The 17,461-nt window shown below is 45.1% G+C and overlaps 1 protein-coding gene across 1 annotated transcript in view; it reads left to right on the forward strand.

The window, feature by feature from the left end:
* Positions 1-3,577, forward strand: part of LOC139050526 (uncharacterized) — a 265,834-nt gene extending 262,257 nt beyond the window's left edge. Inside the window, exon 9 of the transcript XR_011508920.1 lies at positions 3,476-3,577. The gene's annotated coding sequence lies outside the window, so the exon portion shown is untranslated. The remainder of the gene's footprint in view (positions 1-3,475) is intronic.
* Positions 3,578-17,461: the final 13,884 nt, after the last annotated feature.

A 17,461-nucleotide genomic window follows, 5' to 3' on the forward strand; every position in this document is an offset into this window, starting at 1 on the left:
TTTTTCAAAACTCCTGTATTAGGCACACAAGCCAAGGAATCAGCACACTGTCATCGTGTCGATGGGCCGCGGGAACTTAGCGATGCAGCTGTCTTCTGTGGGTTGCGACGGACTCTAGATTTGCTGATGACGTCGCTTCGGAACAGAAGTTGTTCGTAGGCAAAACGGCGCATTTTTGGCTCCAGGGAGAGTCCGGATAAATTCATCACCTCTAGTACTGTCTCAAGCCGCCTCAGGTGATCGTAAGAATTCGTGGCAAAAACTATAATTTTCATCCTCGTAGACGGCACATTCGATACAGCCTCCTGATACTCTGAAACTGGAGCATTTCCTGCTTGCGGACATTAGAGAGCTTTCAAGCGCAGGCACTCAATATATGCATCGGCTTGCCAAAGGCACAACTGAGGAAGCCCGCGTATGCCCATTATCAGTACACCTGTCCCACGAAGAACTTCGTGTATATTTATGCTCAATAACATGAAACAACTGTCATCTATTAACGTCGGTTCTACTTCAGCGGCCGGACAGCAGTTTCATAAGTGCACTCCACTATCCCCTACCCCTCATAACATCAGTCTATGCCCTTCCATATCACCCCGTCAAACCACCATGGGTGATGGTTCAACCTTCCGTATGCGTGCATGTCCCCGGCATACTAGAGAACTAGGTTCGCGTTAGCGGACTACATATACTTGCTCTGGCAAACATATGGCCAGAATACAATACATATGCTCATGTATATAAAGACGGCTCCACTTCACCAAAGGCATCGACAGCAGCTGTGGTGATACCAGCCCAGCAGATAACTCGATGTTTCATTCTAGAACATAATTCCACATCAAGCGCTGCAGAGCTTGAAAATATGGGGGAAGGGATTCGCCACATCTGGGGCGAAATACTTCAAAAGTGGAGCATTTTCATGGACTCAAAACCCTCGCTGCAAATTTTGGAATGCTTCCTGCGCCACAGCACATATCAGGTTTTGGGACTGCAGATCACCGAGCTACTTTCATGAGCTCAAGTAAAATACCACCGCATAGTATTGCAGTTGATGCCGGGAAAATGTGGGCTCAATGGTAATGAGATGGCCCATGCTGCAGTAAGGCGCGCCCTCAGCAATGACCTGCGAACTGTAGTGCCATTCTTCAGACCGCACATCGCATGCCTCCTATCAGAATTATCGAGGAGTGCGAAGAGAAGATAGTGGGCCCAGCCAGGCACTCGTCACGCCCTCCTTAAAAGGCTGGATACCGATATGCAATTTTCGGTTCTGCGTGGAATTCCACGCTTTCATAGATGCCTGATACACAGAATGCGATTAGGCATCGCCTTCACGCGTAAATACTTGCACATCATTGGACGGACAGACTCCGCGGACGGTTCAGTGTGTGGCGTTGTAGAGACTACAGTCCATAGGCTCTTTCTGTGCCCTGAGTATGTGCGCAAAAGGCTCACAATGGCAGCTACCTTGAGACATTTATACAATAGACCACTGTCGGAGGACCTCTTGCTAGGCGCATGGCCACAGAGTTAGCATACTATAGGGACAATGCGTGCTCTTTCACGTTTCTTGGGCGGTACGGGCCTGAACTCACGCTTGTGATAACATTCATACAACGTGTCCTTCACCCCATTCCCTCCAATATCATTCTCCATTGTGACCCTTTTTCTTCCCCTCTTCCACTTCCCTTATGTAGAATAGCAGGCCAGATTCTCCATTACCCGGCCTACCTCTCTACACTGTCCAATAAATAAAACAACTTTTTCTTCTTGCTCTGCTTTGTTTCTCTATGTTTATGCTCAAATCTGAAGCGACGTTGCAGTGGGATCAGTGCAAAGTATTTTAAATGATTTTTGAAGTAATGCTACTAGTTTCGTGGTGATGAGGCAGAATTGTTCTAGCAGATAAGCCTAATGCAAGCAATGGGAAGCGTAAGGTTTAACACTCTCATACGCCGCTATATATTGTGCTGTCTGCAATACACTCTCATCTGGAAGCAGCCATACCTAAACAAGGTAAGGTTCTTAATGTGGGAGAAAGTCAATGCTTCGTCCACCAATGCCACTGTGATCTGCACCAAGCTGAAACGCAATATTCGGACCGGCCAGAGAGGCAGTAACCATGGGGCCATCGAGCAGCCTTTGTATCTTGAAAACTAGGAATCGTTTGGAGACGCATAAGTTCTTAGTAATGGTTAAATGGTTAAATCAACTTTAAAAATTATAAAAACAACTGCATGCAAGAACTGTAATCTGATTGTGAGGCACACCATAGTGGGTAACTCCGTTATAACTCTGTACCATCTTTAGTTATTTACCGTGCAACTAAATCAAAGTCCACACAGCTTCGCTGCCTTGCAATGTCATCTAAATGCGGCTTTTTCCAACGATATCGAACCGGCGACGTTACGCTCACGAGCGCAACGCCACAGCAACTGTGCTACAGCGGCGGCCGAGTGGCTATGTGCATCGCTCTGCGAAGCCAGCACACGGCGCAGCCAAGAAACGCCTTGGGGAAATTAACTATAGTTATGACCGCACTGAAGAAGCACTAAGGGTAAGCGAACAGAAATAGGAAGACAGCTTGCCACTCGCGCTACCTGCACAATCATATTCCACAGTACGCGTGAGATGCTCCACCAATTGAGCTATGGCGGCAACTGTCATCCTGTCTAGTTCCACGTGCATTTGTGTATATGCACTACGTCTGCCACTTTAAGAGCACGTAGCACCACGGCGGTGGATGTACGGCATCATGTCAACACTGGCGTCAGCCAGTACGTGATCGCTAAACGGGCAGATGGCCAATATGCCTGGTATGCTACCTGAACACATAAAAGCTGCCGTTGTTGAGAACGTCACGTAGAAGCGACGATAATGGGTAACGAGAGGCCCGATTTTTTAGCCACAAGTAACGCGCGACGTCTTCCTTTGCTAGAGATGGAGGAAAGGAAAGCTGCTAAGCTTATCGCATGCATGCATGCATGTATGTATGTATGTATGTATGTATGTATGTATGTATGTATGTATGTATGTATGTATGTATGTATGTATGTATGTATGTATGTATGTATGTATGTATGTATGTATGTGTGTGTGTGTATGTATGTATGTATGTATGTATGTATGTATGTATGTATGTATGTACGTGAAAAGGGAAAGAAAAATAGAACTGAGGCCCTGCCCCCCCCGAGCCCTTGCTGCTTCTAACTACTGGTCATAATTATAGCAGTGATTATTCACTGAACCCACTGGAATCCTCGGAGAAAGCAGCAGCACTAATTATTGAAATCGCAAATAATTGGAAATTATGAACCAAAGTGGAGGAAAGCGTGTGCCAGCGGCGTGTGTTGAGTCTACAGGCACCTCCCGCGTTATCCTGAAACTGCGAGCATCGTTTGGCGCATGATGCAGCGTTAGAATAACTGAATGTATTACTCTGTCTCAGATATGCAATTTCTTTTATTTTTTCTAGGTGTGCATCTCTAACGCACTCGAAAGTACCGATGCTGCAATATAAGCTGTATACGACACAACTGCACTTATGGGGGTGGTAATCTTCACCTATGGATAGACGTGAAGGAAAATATCTCGGAAACATATGGCTTTCAAGAAACGAATTCGGATCATTCACGACTTCGTTCAAGATTTAAATGCGTACACTTGTCGCAATAAGAAGCAAAGAAGTTGAATATAACGGATGTAAAAAAATGAAGTCACTAAAATAGACTAAGCGAAAAATGATACTGCTGTTATTGCAGTTCATATGGTGCTACCTGATATCTGGTAAAGACACTTACACAATAATCCCGTGCTTACCTATGAAGAGTATGATGTGTTGAATGTGCGAAAATGTAGCATGCGATCATTGTAGATATACATATTGATTTAAATGTGGCAAATGTTCGTCTTGCACAAGGTTTACATACTGTCGTTGGCCTATATATGTACTTGCTATATTTTGAAATGTGCTGCTTCTTCAGAAGGTATAAACATATTACGTTGGGATATTGCCCCTTTTAAGCAGTACTTCCAATTGCCTTACTAGAAGGTACATGTTATAGGGATACCTTTATGGAATGAAAAAGACAAGCAGCCTATACGTATGTTGTGCATCGTCTCTAAAAACCACGCATCTTGCGCCACAAAGGAAATGCACACACACGGGGTACAGCAGCTGTCACCTGTATGCGTGAATTGGGGAAGACACACCGTTCCTTAGCGACTTACCACCTCTTTTGCGTACATGCTGTCACTAGCCTCTCATTGCGGGCTGGCCCCAGATATATAGGGTGTTTCAGCGAGCACTTTCATATTTTTTGAAAGGTTGCCTTTGGCAGATAGCTCAATTCTAGTTTATGAGGCGGTCTACTCCAAACGCTAAACACAACTTGCACAACGAGCAATTAGGAAGAACTCACTAATGAAATTTTTACCCAAGTATCTCATGACCCACATTGCAATTTACAAATTCTAGCAGTGGACTTCGCAAGGTCGGTACAGTCGGAACGAATTCTCAGCACGACAATAGTTTCGAAATACATATTCTCGAACTTTGCGGAGAAAAGCATTGGCGTTTCAGGTACTTCTGCGCTTCAGTGCATAAAACGACGTTTTTTTAAACAAATTAACTGGAATGCCAATGCATTTCTCTACAAGGTTGCCGAATTTACATCTAGCAACTTGTGGCATCTTGAAAATGTTTTCCAAGTGGATTCGCCTTGAGCCACAGTATCCAATATGATCCAATATCCAATATGATGGAGATCCCAATCGAATATGAGTCATAACGTAATTAATTAGAAACTTAATTAGTGAATCATTGTTGGTTAGTCGATATTGTAAGTCGATTTTGCAAGTATTGTCCTCCGCTTGGAGCAGACCAGCTCATGAACTATAATTGTGATATCTGCCACAGGCAACATGAAAATATTTTTGATGGCGTTCACTGAAACGCCCTGTATATAAGTGAAAAAGGATTCTAACAGATCATCCGTAGCCTGATGCTCTAGCGTTTAGCCTACGGGAATAAATGCGAGCAGGTTGAATGAGTATCCAAAAGAAATTTCCTTGTGCAAGCCAGTGCATTGAGGTGCATGGCGTGTTTTATTGGAGTATTCATTTTTATGTGCTTACCATGCGATTTTTCGCGTTCGCCGACAAATACAAATATAAAAGCAGATTTTTCACATTATAACACGACATCCGATAAACATGCGCATAAGCTGCACGCTTTCCATTTTGGTTAGGCTTTCAACGTCAAGTGGCGAAATGTGCCCAGTCGCGCTTCTGTTCCAATCGCACAGACTAGCGCACAGCAACACCTGTATTCTAAAACTACCGATTTGACCCATTTGTTTGCTGGAACCACTTGTAACATAGCTGTGAAGACCCTGCCATCTTTTGCCAGCTTTTCCCCGCACATAGTAGCCGTGGCAGCACATGTCGGTGCGGGGTTTTTCGGCGAGGCTCCACGCCCATGACACCATGCACACCTGCCTGCGCTTTTTATTTGTGAGAATGGCAGCAGGGAAACTCCTGCGAAACGTTGATCGTAATGAAGCTAGGAGGGCCCACAAACGGCGGCAAGAGCGCTCACTTCGGTCACATGCGGGGACAACGTGCTCCTGCGTGTGTCATGCACGCTGCCACTCGACGCCTCGGATGCCCAGGCATCATCATTAACATCATCATCATCAGCCTATTTATGTCCGCTACAGTACGAAGACGTCTCCCTGTCATCTCCAATAACCCTCTCCTACGCCAACCGATTCCAACTAACACCCCCAAATTTCCTAATTTCGTCGCACCACCTATCCTGCTGCCATCCTTTTCTGCGGCTGCCTTCTCTCGGTACCCATTCTGTCACCCTAATGGTCCAACAGTTGTCTAATCTGCGCACAACATGACCTGACCAGCACCGTTTTTTTTCTCTCTATGTCTATTAGAATATCGTCTTTGCCCGTTTGCTCTCTGATCAAACCGCTCTCTTTCTGTCTCTTAAAGTTATGCCGAGCATTTTCGTTCCATCGCTCTCTGAGCGGTCCTTAACTTGTTCCCAAGCTCCTTCGTCAGACTACAAGTCTATGCGCCATATGTCAGCACCGGTAAAATGCATTGATTGTATACTTTCCTTTTCAATGATAACGGTAAGCTCCCAGTTAGGACCTCACGATGTCTACCGTATGCGATCCGACCCATGTTTATTCATCGGTGAATGTCCTCATGGTCAGGCTTTCCTGTAGTTAGTTGACTTAAGTAAACATACGCCTTCACAGACTCCAGAGGCTGACTTGCGATCTTGAACTCTTGTTCCCTTGCCGGGTTCTTCTTCTACTTCTTCTTCTTTGCTTCTTCTTTTTTGCCCCGCTATTAGTCGAAAATTTTTGTCTTCTGCATATTAATCTTCAGCCCCACTCTTACGCTCTGCCTGTTAAGGTCTTGGTTCATTTGTTCTGACTCGTCGACAGTGTTGCTGAATAGAACAATGTCATCGGCAAACCGAAGGTGGCTGAGGTATTCGTCTTCGATCCATACGCATAAGCCTACCCAGTTTAGTAATTTGAATAGTTCTTCCAAGCACACAGTGAATAGCATTGTATATATTGTGTCTCCTTGTCTGACCCTTTTCTTTATAGGTATCTTCCTACTTTTCTTGCGTAGAATTTAGGTTGCTCTGGAAGGTCTGTATATATTTTCCAGGGTATTTACGTAAGTGGTGCGTAAATCTTGATTGCGCAATGCCACTATGACTGCTAGTATCTCTACTGAACGAAATGTTTTTTCTTAGTATATGAAAGCAATATAGAGAGGCTCGTTGTACTCTGCAGATTTCATGTAATCCAGATTAATGACATGGATGTGATCTATTGTAGAGTATCCCTTCCTGAAGCCAGCCCTTGGTTGACTTATGCCCAGTGTTGCCCTTATTGTATTCCACATTATTTAGGCAAATATTTTAAATAATACTAGGAGCCAGCAAATGGGCCTATAATTTTCCATTTCTGCAACGTCATCCTTTTTGTGGATTAGTATAATATTTGCATTCTTCCAGTTTCCTGGGACCCTTGCAGTCGATAGACACGTCGTATCGAGAGCGGCCGGTTTTCCTAGCATTATGTCTCCTCAACATTTGAATAAATCGACTGTCATTCCATCCTTTCCTGCCACTTTTCCCCCATTTCATGCTCTTCAATGCCCTTCTGACCTCATCCCTAATGATAGGAGGAGTTTCATTATATTGTTCATTATTGTTTCGAATAGAGTACTCCTGAGTCCTCTGCGCACTGTACAGGTCAGTATGGAATTCTTCCGCTGCTTTTATTATGCCTTCGATGTCGCTGATGATATTAGCCTGCTTATTTTTCAGTGCATACATCTTGGTTTGCCTTATACCAAGTTTTTTCGTCAGTGATATAAGGCTGCGTCTTTTTTTTACGACTTCTTCGCTCTTTCTCGTGCTAAAATTTCTCGCATCCCATATTTTCGCTTTGTTGATTAGTTTTGACAGTTCTACGAATTCTATCTTATCTCTTGAGTTGGAGACTTTCATTTGTTGCTGTTTCTTCACTAGGTCCTTTCTTACTTGGGAGAGCTTGCGTACTTGTGGCCTTTGTGCCTTGCCGCCCAATTCATTTGCTGTCTCTGAAGCCAGCCTCATTACGATTCCATTCGGTACCTCTGTGTCATCAAAATCATCATAATCATCATCATCTCTTTGTTCTAAGGCTGCATATTTGTATGGAAGTACCAGCCTAAATTTGTCTGCTTTTACGCTTACTGCTTCTAAGTTGACCGGTTTTTTCTTGGCAAATTTTGCTATTTCTTTGTTCAAATTGAGGTGAATCCTAGCCCTCACTAACTTATCATCACTGCACTTTATCATACCTACCACTTCTACATCCTGCACTATGCTGGGATTGGCGAAAAGCGCGCAATAAATTTTATTTCTTGTTTTACCATTAAGGCTTTTTGACATCCACTTTCTGTTGTTAAGTTTCAACAAAAAGCTATTCATTATTTTCAGCTTATTCCATTCTGCGAATCTTACCAGCATGTCTCCTCTAGCGTTCCTAGAATCGACACCGTAGTTGCCGATAACCTGTTCACCTGCCTGCTTTTACCCCACTTTTGCATTGAAGTCGCCCATTACTACTGCATACCGAGTTTTCACTGTTCTCATCGCTAATTCAACATCTTCATAAAACTGATCTACTTCCCCATCGTCGTGACTGGATGTGGAAGAGTAGGCTTGTGCTACCTTAACTCTATACCTCTTATTAGGTTGGTTACGACTACTGCTAGCCTCTCGGTAATGCTATACAATTCGTCAATGTTGCCCGCTATGTCCTTATGGATTAGGAATCCTACCCGGTATGGCTTCTTATCAGGGAGACCTCAATAGCAAAGGACATGACCGTTATTTAGCAATGTCTAAACCTCACCAATTCATCTAATCTCACTAAAGCCGATAATATCCTAAACAATGCTTGATAATTCCTCAGAGTCCTCCTAAGCTAGCCTCACTCCGGAGGCTTCGGGTGCTTAACGTTGCAAGGGTCAGTTTCAAGTGGCAGCCTGTCTGCATCCCGACATTCTTAGCACCCTCTGCTGCGTTACAGGTCTGACCACCGCCTAGGTCAGATACTCCGCAGCTGCTGACGACTGAGGGTTAATGGGTAATTGAGTGAGCCATGTGGGAGGGGGTGGCCGAATACTGCACCAGACGCTATGGAGTTGGAAATTGTATGCCTCATTTAACCTACAGTGACGCCTTCTTCGATCATTCATACATGGTTTGGGTGTTTCGCGCTTGTAATAAATTGATGGCGCTGGTGCCACCGCCGTCGCAATGCAATTCTCGGGAAAGCAAACGAAAAAAGCAAGAAAGAGTACCGATCGTTCTTACATGCTGGAAATCTGTGTGTTACTCTACAGCTAGGTGTTGTTGCTACTTGCTTTCCCTTATTCCTTGCGTGAATACTGAAAACAAAAACCTTCCGGTCATTTTTCCCTGTACCTGTTGTACGGAAAGTTCACATCTTCAAGAAAAGCCCGTTGTGGCAGCACTCCTCGTAAATTGCTGCTGATAAGGTTTTGAAGATTTGGAGTGTTATCGAGTGTGTAGTGCCGACATTTTTTCGCGCATTAGGTTCCCCGAATATCTTTTCATGATCTATATAAGACTGATGCTATGTATAGTAGGCTTATGAAGAGGGAGCCCAGTTGAAAATGGCAACAGAGTTTGCCTTTAGTACAGAAATTTCTGTTGAACAACAGGATTTTTCTTTCGTAACTACAGATTCCTGATGGAGCGACATACTTTTCTAATGTACAACAGACATTTCTCGTTGTGACAACAGAAGTACAGACTGTCGTATGTCTGTTGTTACAACAGAAAGCTGAAGCTCTAGAACAGGTTAATGCAGTATTACAGAAAAATTTGTCATCACAACAGGCTACGTGTTGTCCCAACAGAAATGTTCCTGAAGTAACCCGACAAATTTTTGTAGTGCAACAGAGATCTGTTGAAATAATACAGAAACCTATTGTGGCAACAGGCCTCCGATTGTCGCAACAGAAGTGTTCCTGAAGTAATGCGTCCAACTTCTGTTGTACTACAGAGAAATGGTGTTATACGTCAGAAGCCTATCATTGCAACAGGCCCCCAATTGTCATAACAGAAGTTCAATTTCTGTTGTACGACATAAGTTCCTGACGGTTTTGTAATGGGCAGACATTCCTGACTTACCGACAGAAATTCTGATGTCGCAACAGAAACATTCTGTCACGAAAACCAAGGGTTCTGAAGTCGCAACAGAAACGTTCTGTAGCGACAACAAGAGTTTTCAAGTCGGAACAACAGCTTTCTATCGTGACAACGACTCTGACATTACGACAGTGATTCTGAGGTCGCAACAGAAACATTCCATCACGACGGCCAAGAGTTCTGAAGTCGCAGCAGAAGCGCTTTGTGTCACGGCCCTTTAAAATTGTATGTCAATCTCGCATCGCTGGTGCACACTGTAGTTTCCACTTGCGCGTTATTCAAGCGTGCTTCTCTGAAGCCGGCAATGCTGATAACACCGACATGGGTATTAAAGTCGACGTGGCCAATTGTTATAACTCTGCCGGGACGATGCGGCACCAGCAACGCCCTACCGGCACCCTCAAAATCGGCCGCTGATCAAAATCATACCATCTGCGGGAATGGGTGCGTATCCGTTTTGTTTTATTTGGTAAGATGTGGCACACAGGCTTGTGGACTTACATGAGTGCGTTTACACTGACACATTAGTTGATTTCCCAATGTTTCGTGAAAATGTGTCTCGCTCGGGTCTCATTAACCTGGTACAGCGCTGCGCGAGAAGCCAGTATGCTGTCAAAATGAAGACTTATCCACGATTGTTTTTGTAGCTATTTTGCATTGAACACACGAATTATATGCGCGCTCAAAAGGGTACAGAGCGAGAGACAACTGTAAAAATTCGCAGTAACAACCCTAACAGTGTCCCTGGTAACTGTTGTCTATTTCTGAATTTCTTATTCAATATGGATATCGTACAGCAAAATCGATGTTCTCGCACTCTAGGATGTATCTGTTGATGGTAACTGTGATAATATATGGTACGCGGGAGTGGAAAGTATAAACATATGAAGGCAGTGCGCCGTGCGGTGACGAAGAGGATAGCGACTCTGCAAGTGCCCGCAAGAGAGCCATCATCATCATCGACACCAATTTGAGAGCGTCGGCAGTGGCGCCTCAAAAAGCGTGGCGCGATAAGAGTGTGGCCTGTGGCCCCGTGGCGTGAGCAGTGCGCGATTTTCGGCGTTCGACGGCAAAGAGCTTCCTCGCTGGGCGTCCGGCTCATAGGAGCTATCGCCGCCCGCGTCACGACGCCGCAACCGAATCAACGCTGTCGCTCGCGGAGAGGCCGCCTCGCCCAGTTCTTTCGCTGGGCTACTGGTCCTGGAGGGCTGGCGGTTCTGAACCGGGGCGATCGAGCGTTCGGGTGAGCGGCCACAGAGCTACCCCGCCAGCTATGGACGCGACCCGGTGACTGCGGCCCTGGGCTCCCGAGCGCATACCCCGCCGGAGGGAAACCGGGCACGCGGAGGCTCCCTATATCGACTGTTGCGCACAGCCATGTGAGCCCCGCGAGGCCGTCCGACACGGCCGTCCGACACAGCTGTCCGACCCGGCCGGCCGACACTCTCGTCCGACCCCGCTGGCCGATATCGGTTCCACGAGGTCTCCGACAGTGACACGCGCTTCCGAGCTGAACTGTAGGCCGATTGTAATTGACTGATACATGTAATAGCTGCATGTCGTCTGAGGTAATTTGGGGAACTGTCGCATGTGTGTGCCGTTTTCTATATGTTATATGCGTCAATACATGTTTGATGTGTGTTTGTGCTTCTGCGTGTTGCTTCCGCCTCTTTCTGGAGTGATCCAGCACCCAATAACATAACAGTAACAACACTTTTGCTCTTCCAGAGATGTGGCAGTTGACGCGGGGGAGTGAAAGCTCATCTTGGCTTTTAAATTCAAATGTAAGCAACAACGTAGACAGCGATTGTTACTGTTAACATAGCCAAAATATACTGTGTATGACGCGTGCAGCGTGGTGCAGTGGTACGATGCTGGGCTCGGGATGCTTAGGTCCCGCGTTCGAATCCCGGGCGGGAAGGGTTTTTCTACTTTCTATTTTTCTTTCCTTGTACTAATAAATTTGCATATCCCTAAAGAGGTCTCTGTCAATTTTTAATTAACTATTGATCAGGAACTACAGAACTTTTGACTACAAGACGTCGCACTACAGACAACAGAACGACAAAAACAACGTCCCAAAACACGACAGACTGAAAATTTCCTGTTGTGTTTTTCAAGTACAACTTTCAAAAGAGTACGATATCGAATCTATGTATTGACGGTAGCCCGGTTACGGCTCCATTTGCCATGGCGAGTTCATTCAATGATTACTTCTGTTCAGTGTTCACAAAAGATCACGGCAATCAGCCACACTTTACACTACCTCACGAATGCCCTGCTATAGGTGACGTACCAATAATTGAGGAAGGCGTTTTCTCGCTTCTTGTGAAAGTGGACAGAAAAAAACCCACTGGAATATACGGCATACCTAATACCTTCCTCATTAGGTAAGCCGAATGGTGCTCGAAATATTTAACCATAATAATTAAAGAATCCTTACGGCGATCGGAACTTCCAAATGATTGGAAGTATGGAAGAATTTTCCCCGTTCCAAAATCCTACAATCCATCACATAGTACGATATACCGGCCTATTTCCATTTTATGCACATGTGTGAAGACACTAGAACATGTCATTTCCAAGCGTATGTCAAAGTTTCTTGTAAATAACAAACTGATCGATTCCAGACAGCTTGGGTTTCGCAAGAACCTGTCAACGGTAACACAATTGCTCGAAACCGTTCGGGATTTTGCCGCATCATTAGATAAGCAAAGCCAGAAAGACATTATATTCTTAGATTTCGAGAAAGCCTTTGATCGCCTGTACCATTCTAAACTGCTTGTCGAAAAGAAATCAATATTCAAGAACACTTCATTAATATCCTGGATAGAAGCATATCTTTCATTGCGACAGCAGATTGTTTCCATCGACAGCATTAGTTCCAGTCCAGCCCCAGTTTTGTCAGGCATACCGCAGGGATCCATCCTGGGACCACTGTTCTTTTTAATTTTTAATAATGCATTACTGAAGACATACCAATTAAAACTAAGTTGTTTGCGGACGATTGTATATTGTATAATGTAATTCAGTGTCTGAGTCATTAGGCTCTTCTAAATTCTTATCTGTCTAAAATAAACCGGTGGTGTTCTGAGTGGCAAATGAAGGTAAATGAGAAGACCATATCAATAACAGGAACAAGAAAACGGATTCCCTCACACATCGAATATTCAATAAATGGCCGCAGTCTTTCTTCAGTAGAAAGTTATAAATACTTGGGTGTCATGATCACGTCTGATCTCAGGTGGAACACACATATTAACTACATACAAAAAAGGCCATGAAGAAGCTTCGGTTTCTCACACGTTCCCTACGTCAGTCGACGGAAGAAACAAAGTTACTGGCATAAAAAACATTTATTAGGCCGATTCTTGAATATGCTTCCGTCTAGTGGGACCCATTTATTGAAGTTAATATAAGAAAACTCGTAAGCGTCCAAAAAAAATCAATAAGATTCGTCTTCAATTCATACAGCTGGCACACATCTTCGACTCAGCTGCTAGAAAAATCGAATTTAGAAAAGCTTCAACTAAGACATCATCGTGGTAGGTTGAAATATATGTATTTAAATATAGCATGATAATCTGCGCATCAATGAAGATTTGTAGATTCAGCAAGTGACTCGTCGGTCCACATGAGGCAATCACTCGAAAAAAAGTCAAAGAATTCGCCTGCAGAGCCGATTGCTTCTATAATTCATTTTTCCGCGAACTATCCGAGAACGCAACCGGTTCAGAGCACGCATTGCTGAGAAACTCACCATACAGTCATTCTTAAGTGCTTTTTAATTCTTCCATCACCCTTTGATCTCTAGCAACCCTTATCATCTCGCGACATATGCTATGGCTGTCCCGCAATGTGCTCCGATACGTAACGAATTAAAGCAGTTCGTCATATCGTGCGACGTGCATGGGCAGCTTGAACTGTCCGTGTTCTTATCTAAACTTTTTTCTTGTGCAGCACTCTGTCAATATATCAGTGTACAATTTCATATCTGTAGCACGGGTTCGTATGCAAGCGACGTGAAACCTATTGGTGTTCCGCTTCTTTTCAGTGCGTGGAGTGAGCCTTGTGTGATGTGTTCGTGTGTTCTTATTTGTGATCGTTTCTCCATATGTATTGTCCACTGCTGCCTACGGCCTTCTCTGAAGACTGGCAGTATTTATGAAATGAATAAATATGTGGCAATCACGGCAGGTGCAGATATTCAGAATTTGCCTACGTTGTATTTCCGCAGCGCTCAGGTATGGCGCTGCGGAAACAGGGGGCGAAGATTAAGCAACAATGAATAGGAGACGCAGTAGGGAGATAAAGAATAACATTTTATTGAGTGAAAAGGAAAGATGTGTTAGGAGTAGGTGGGTGACTGGCTATAGCGAGGTTCCACTGCCCAGAGCTACTCGCCGGGCCTGGTCGAGGAGCCCCCTCTGGGTCTCCTGGTCACCGTGGGTGAGGATTGTTTGCCACTGCCGTCAACTTATGATTTTCGATCCCAACAGGGTGAAAATCAATTTTCGTGCCTGCTCGTGTATTCAACATTACATGGGCAAGTGGTGGCCACCCACCCCCTCCCCCACCCCCCACCACGGGCAGTGCCCAGGATAGTCCGCAGGCCAGATGGCGTGCCACAGGCCGAGGTGCGGGTGGTATTTGTCTGAATTATTCTAATGTCCCGGGCATCCGCTCCGTTCAGACTCAGGTGGGGCCCCACGTTTGTTCCGCGTTCAAGACGCTGGTGCTCAGTGATGTCGCGTGGAGACGTCAAAGGATTCGATCGGACTGTATCGGGCTGCACTCTCACTCGGCAATCCAATTTCCCAGTGAGAGCATCTGACCTTTCGTTGCCCGCAGCCCCCGCGGGGCCCGGGCACCACATGACACTGTGCGTCTTCAGGAGCGTGTGACCTTGCACGCATAGGGCACAGGCCGCTACTCTGCCTTGCATAAACAGGCGACAAGCCAACGGTGAGTCCGTGAGGATCAAAGATGGCTGGCCGGCTGAGTCGTCGGCCTTAACTGCCATTGCGACGGCGACTGTCTCCGCTGTGCCTATCTATTTGGTCCTAAATGTGATGCCGATCCGGAATTCCATCGGTCCGTCGGGCTTGCAGGCGCGATTATAAGGCCACCTGGTCCCGGTGCTGCGTCAGCAGATTCACAAATATTTTTTTTCGATTGGTGTGCCCGAAATTTGCAACGACGCTGGTGGTAAAAAATGGCGGATGTTTTGGGGGGAATTGGGCCAATATAACGTTCTGCCGTATCATATGAACAACCACGAAGCCGCCATCGGACTCCCTATGACGGCTTCGTAGGCCGTTCGCATAAGGGCGTCTATCAGTTCCAGTTCCGTTTTACACTACTCCTGATAAGGGAGGCCGTATCTAATGCGGCTGATGAATGCGGGAACAAGGCTGAAAGTTTCGGCGTCGCTAAAGCCACTACGATGCTTCGTCACTCTTCGTATAAACCTAGAGATTTGTTCAACAGCCGTTGGGAGAATTCTGATTGTTTTATCTGCGCGTATGTTATTTTGAAGCGGGATACCAAGTACGCGTAATGTTGGGGCCTCTTTCAGTTCTTCTCTGTCGAGCCGGAGCGAGAATGGTGGCCATTTGTGGGGCCATTGTAGTTGCGTATGACTGGAGCCACTTTTTCCGAGCCGAGGTAATTCTCCTGAAGCTAGTTTATGAGTGCTATGTTGGAGCCTTTGAACAACCTGACAACTGTTTTTATGGTCCTGTAAGTGACCCTTTTGGTATTGTACGCCTCAAGCATGATTCACAGTATTGCCCATGGTATCGCTGTCATTAATGTGGTTCTCATAAGCTCGCAAAAGCGTACCCAGTTTCTGGCTTCCAGTACGCTAGCACAATTATTTGCCACTTCAGTTATTTCGGCTATTTCCATTCCGAGTTTGCCTTTTAGTCCTTACCTTTCCCACTGTCCAGTGAGCCCCCCTGCAATCCCATAGGTGGAGGAGATGGGTGTCAATTATGTCCTTTTCCGTGGAAAGACTGATGTACTTAGAGGTGCTGCCATGAGCCTCCAAATGTAAGCGGCCCACTTTTCCGCGTTAAAAAGCCTGATAATGTAGTGTAGTAGGCTGATACGTGAGCTTGGTGAGTCTATTGAAAGGCTCATAGTTGTAGTTGGTGCTGGTCGCATTCATCGAGTCCTTTCTGTCGATGTGTGCCTCCACAGGTCACTCCACGCGTGTTTAGTAGACATCTTACGTTTACTGCAACTCACAGCGCCCCTAATTCTACGAGATTTGCTTTGTGTAATATTCTATCATGCTACTATCACATTGGTTGTTTCGCCCTCATCAAAAAATTGCGACTTTTGAAATAAATAAAAGAATCAAATTGTCCAACCGCTGCACTCAAAGAAGGGGCATCCAGCAGAGAAGCCTGGTACTGCAACCACCACGTCGCGGACGCTTTGTTAGCTATAGCGGCGTGCTTCATGATTAGCGCGCCTGAGAATTTACATGAATATAAAGCGTTGCCACATTACTGGCAATGTCAATTGCAGTAAATATAAGCTTCCTAAGCAAACAGGCGAGGCGTCACGTACGCAGAAGCACATGGACTGTCTGCACTCCACGATCGCGTTTAACATCACACAAATCTGCAGAGACCTAAATCTGTCGCGTAGTCTTCAGCTTCGTTTCCCGAAGGGCCGCGTATGGACACGGCTCGTTTTCAGCTGCAGCGTTCACCGAACATGAAGGAACCACTTCTTCCTGCGTCTAGACCATGGAGTCGCCGTTGCGCGAATGCGTGCCATCCTTGCTTCAGTGCAATGAGTGTTTCAATGGACCTAATTCACAACTGGAGGCCTATTTCAGCAATGTGACGAATGCGGTGCTTTGGGGTGGAAGCCCCGCACTGACAAATGCTAACATGGCTGCTACGTGTGCGAAAATGATAGCAAAATCTGGAAAGGTCTGAACATCGGAGTTACGATTGTTTTCAGAAAACAAAGCTGTCTGACCTGGGTTCTCAGAATATAGCTGCTGCTCCGCTCCAGATTGCAACACGAACACGCGTACACACACTTCGCGAACTCATGTAAAAATGCTAACGCAAACGAAAAACGTGCAGTTCATGTGAGTATTGTAATAAACGCAATAAAACTAACGCAATGAGTAGTTTTGTGCCATATATGAAATACAGCGAATAATCGCAGAGTGTTCATAGAATTGACATCGCACGAAATAGATAGCAACAAATAGATACCCTATGCTGCATGCCCACGCAAGTACTTGAGGACGACTGGTTACAGCATCAGGCTGCTATGCTGGGGGTCCTCTATTCGAATCTGGTAGTCATGCGGATGTACTCGTTTACTTATTAGGTAATAAACGAAGGTATATATATATATATATATATATATATATATATATATATATATATAAATAAAATATATATATATATATATATATATATATATATATATATATATATATATATATATATATATATATATATATTTTTTTTTTTTTTTTTCGACACAACGCGGTAAGTTGGAGTTTGCCCGGGGTGGGCTTCAGCTCCTGATTGGAGGCTTGCAAGCGTACCGGATTAGGAATAGGGTGGTAAATGCCTCGGCAACATATCGTTCTTTAACACTTTACGGGTGGTTTTGTGCGACATATGGTGAAAAATGTGGCTCACCACTATTTAG

This window comes from Dermacentor albipictus, chromosome 10 (assembly GCF_038994185.2).
Source record: "Dermacentor albipictus isolate Rhodes 1998 colony chromosome 10, USDA_Dalb.pri_finalv2, whole genome shotgun sequence".
In the NCBI taxonomy this organism is placed as follows: domain Eukaryota; kingdom Metazoa; phylum Arthropoda; class Arachnida; order Ixodida; family Ixodidae; genus Dermacentor; species Dermacentor albipictus.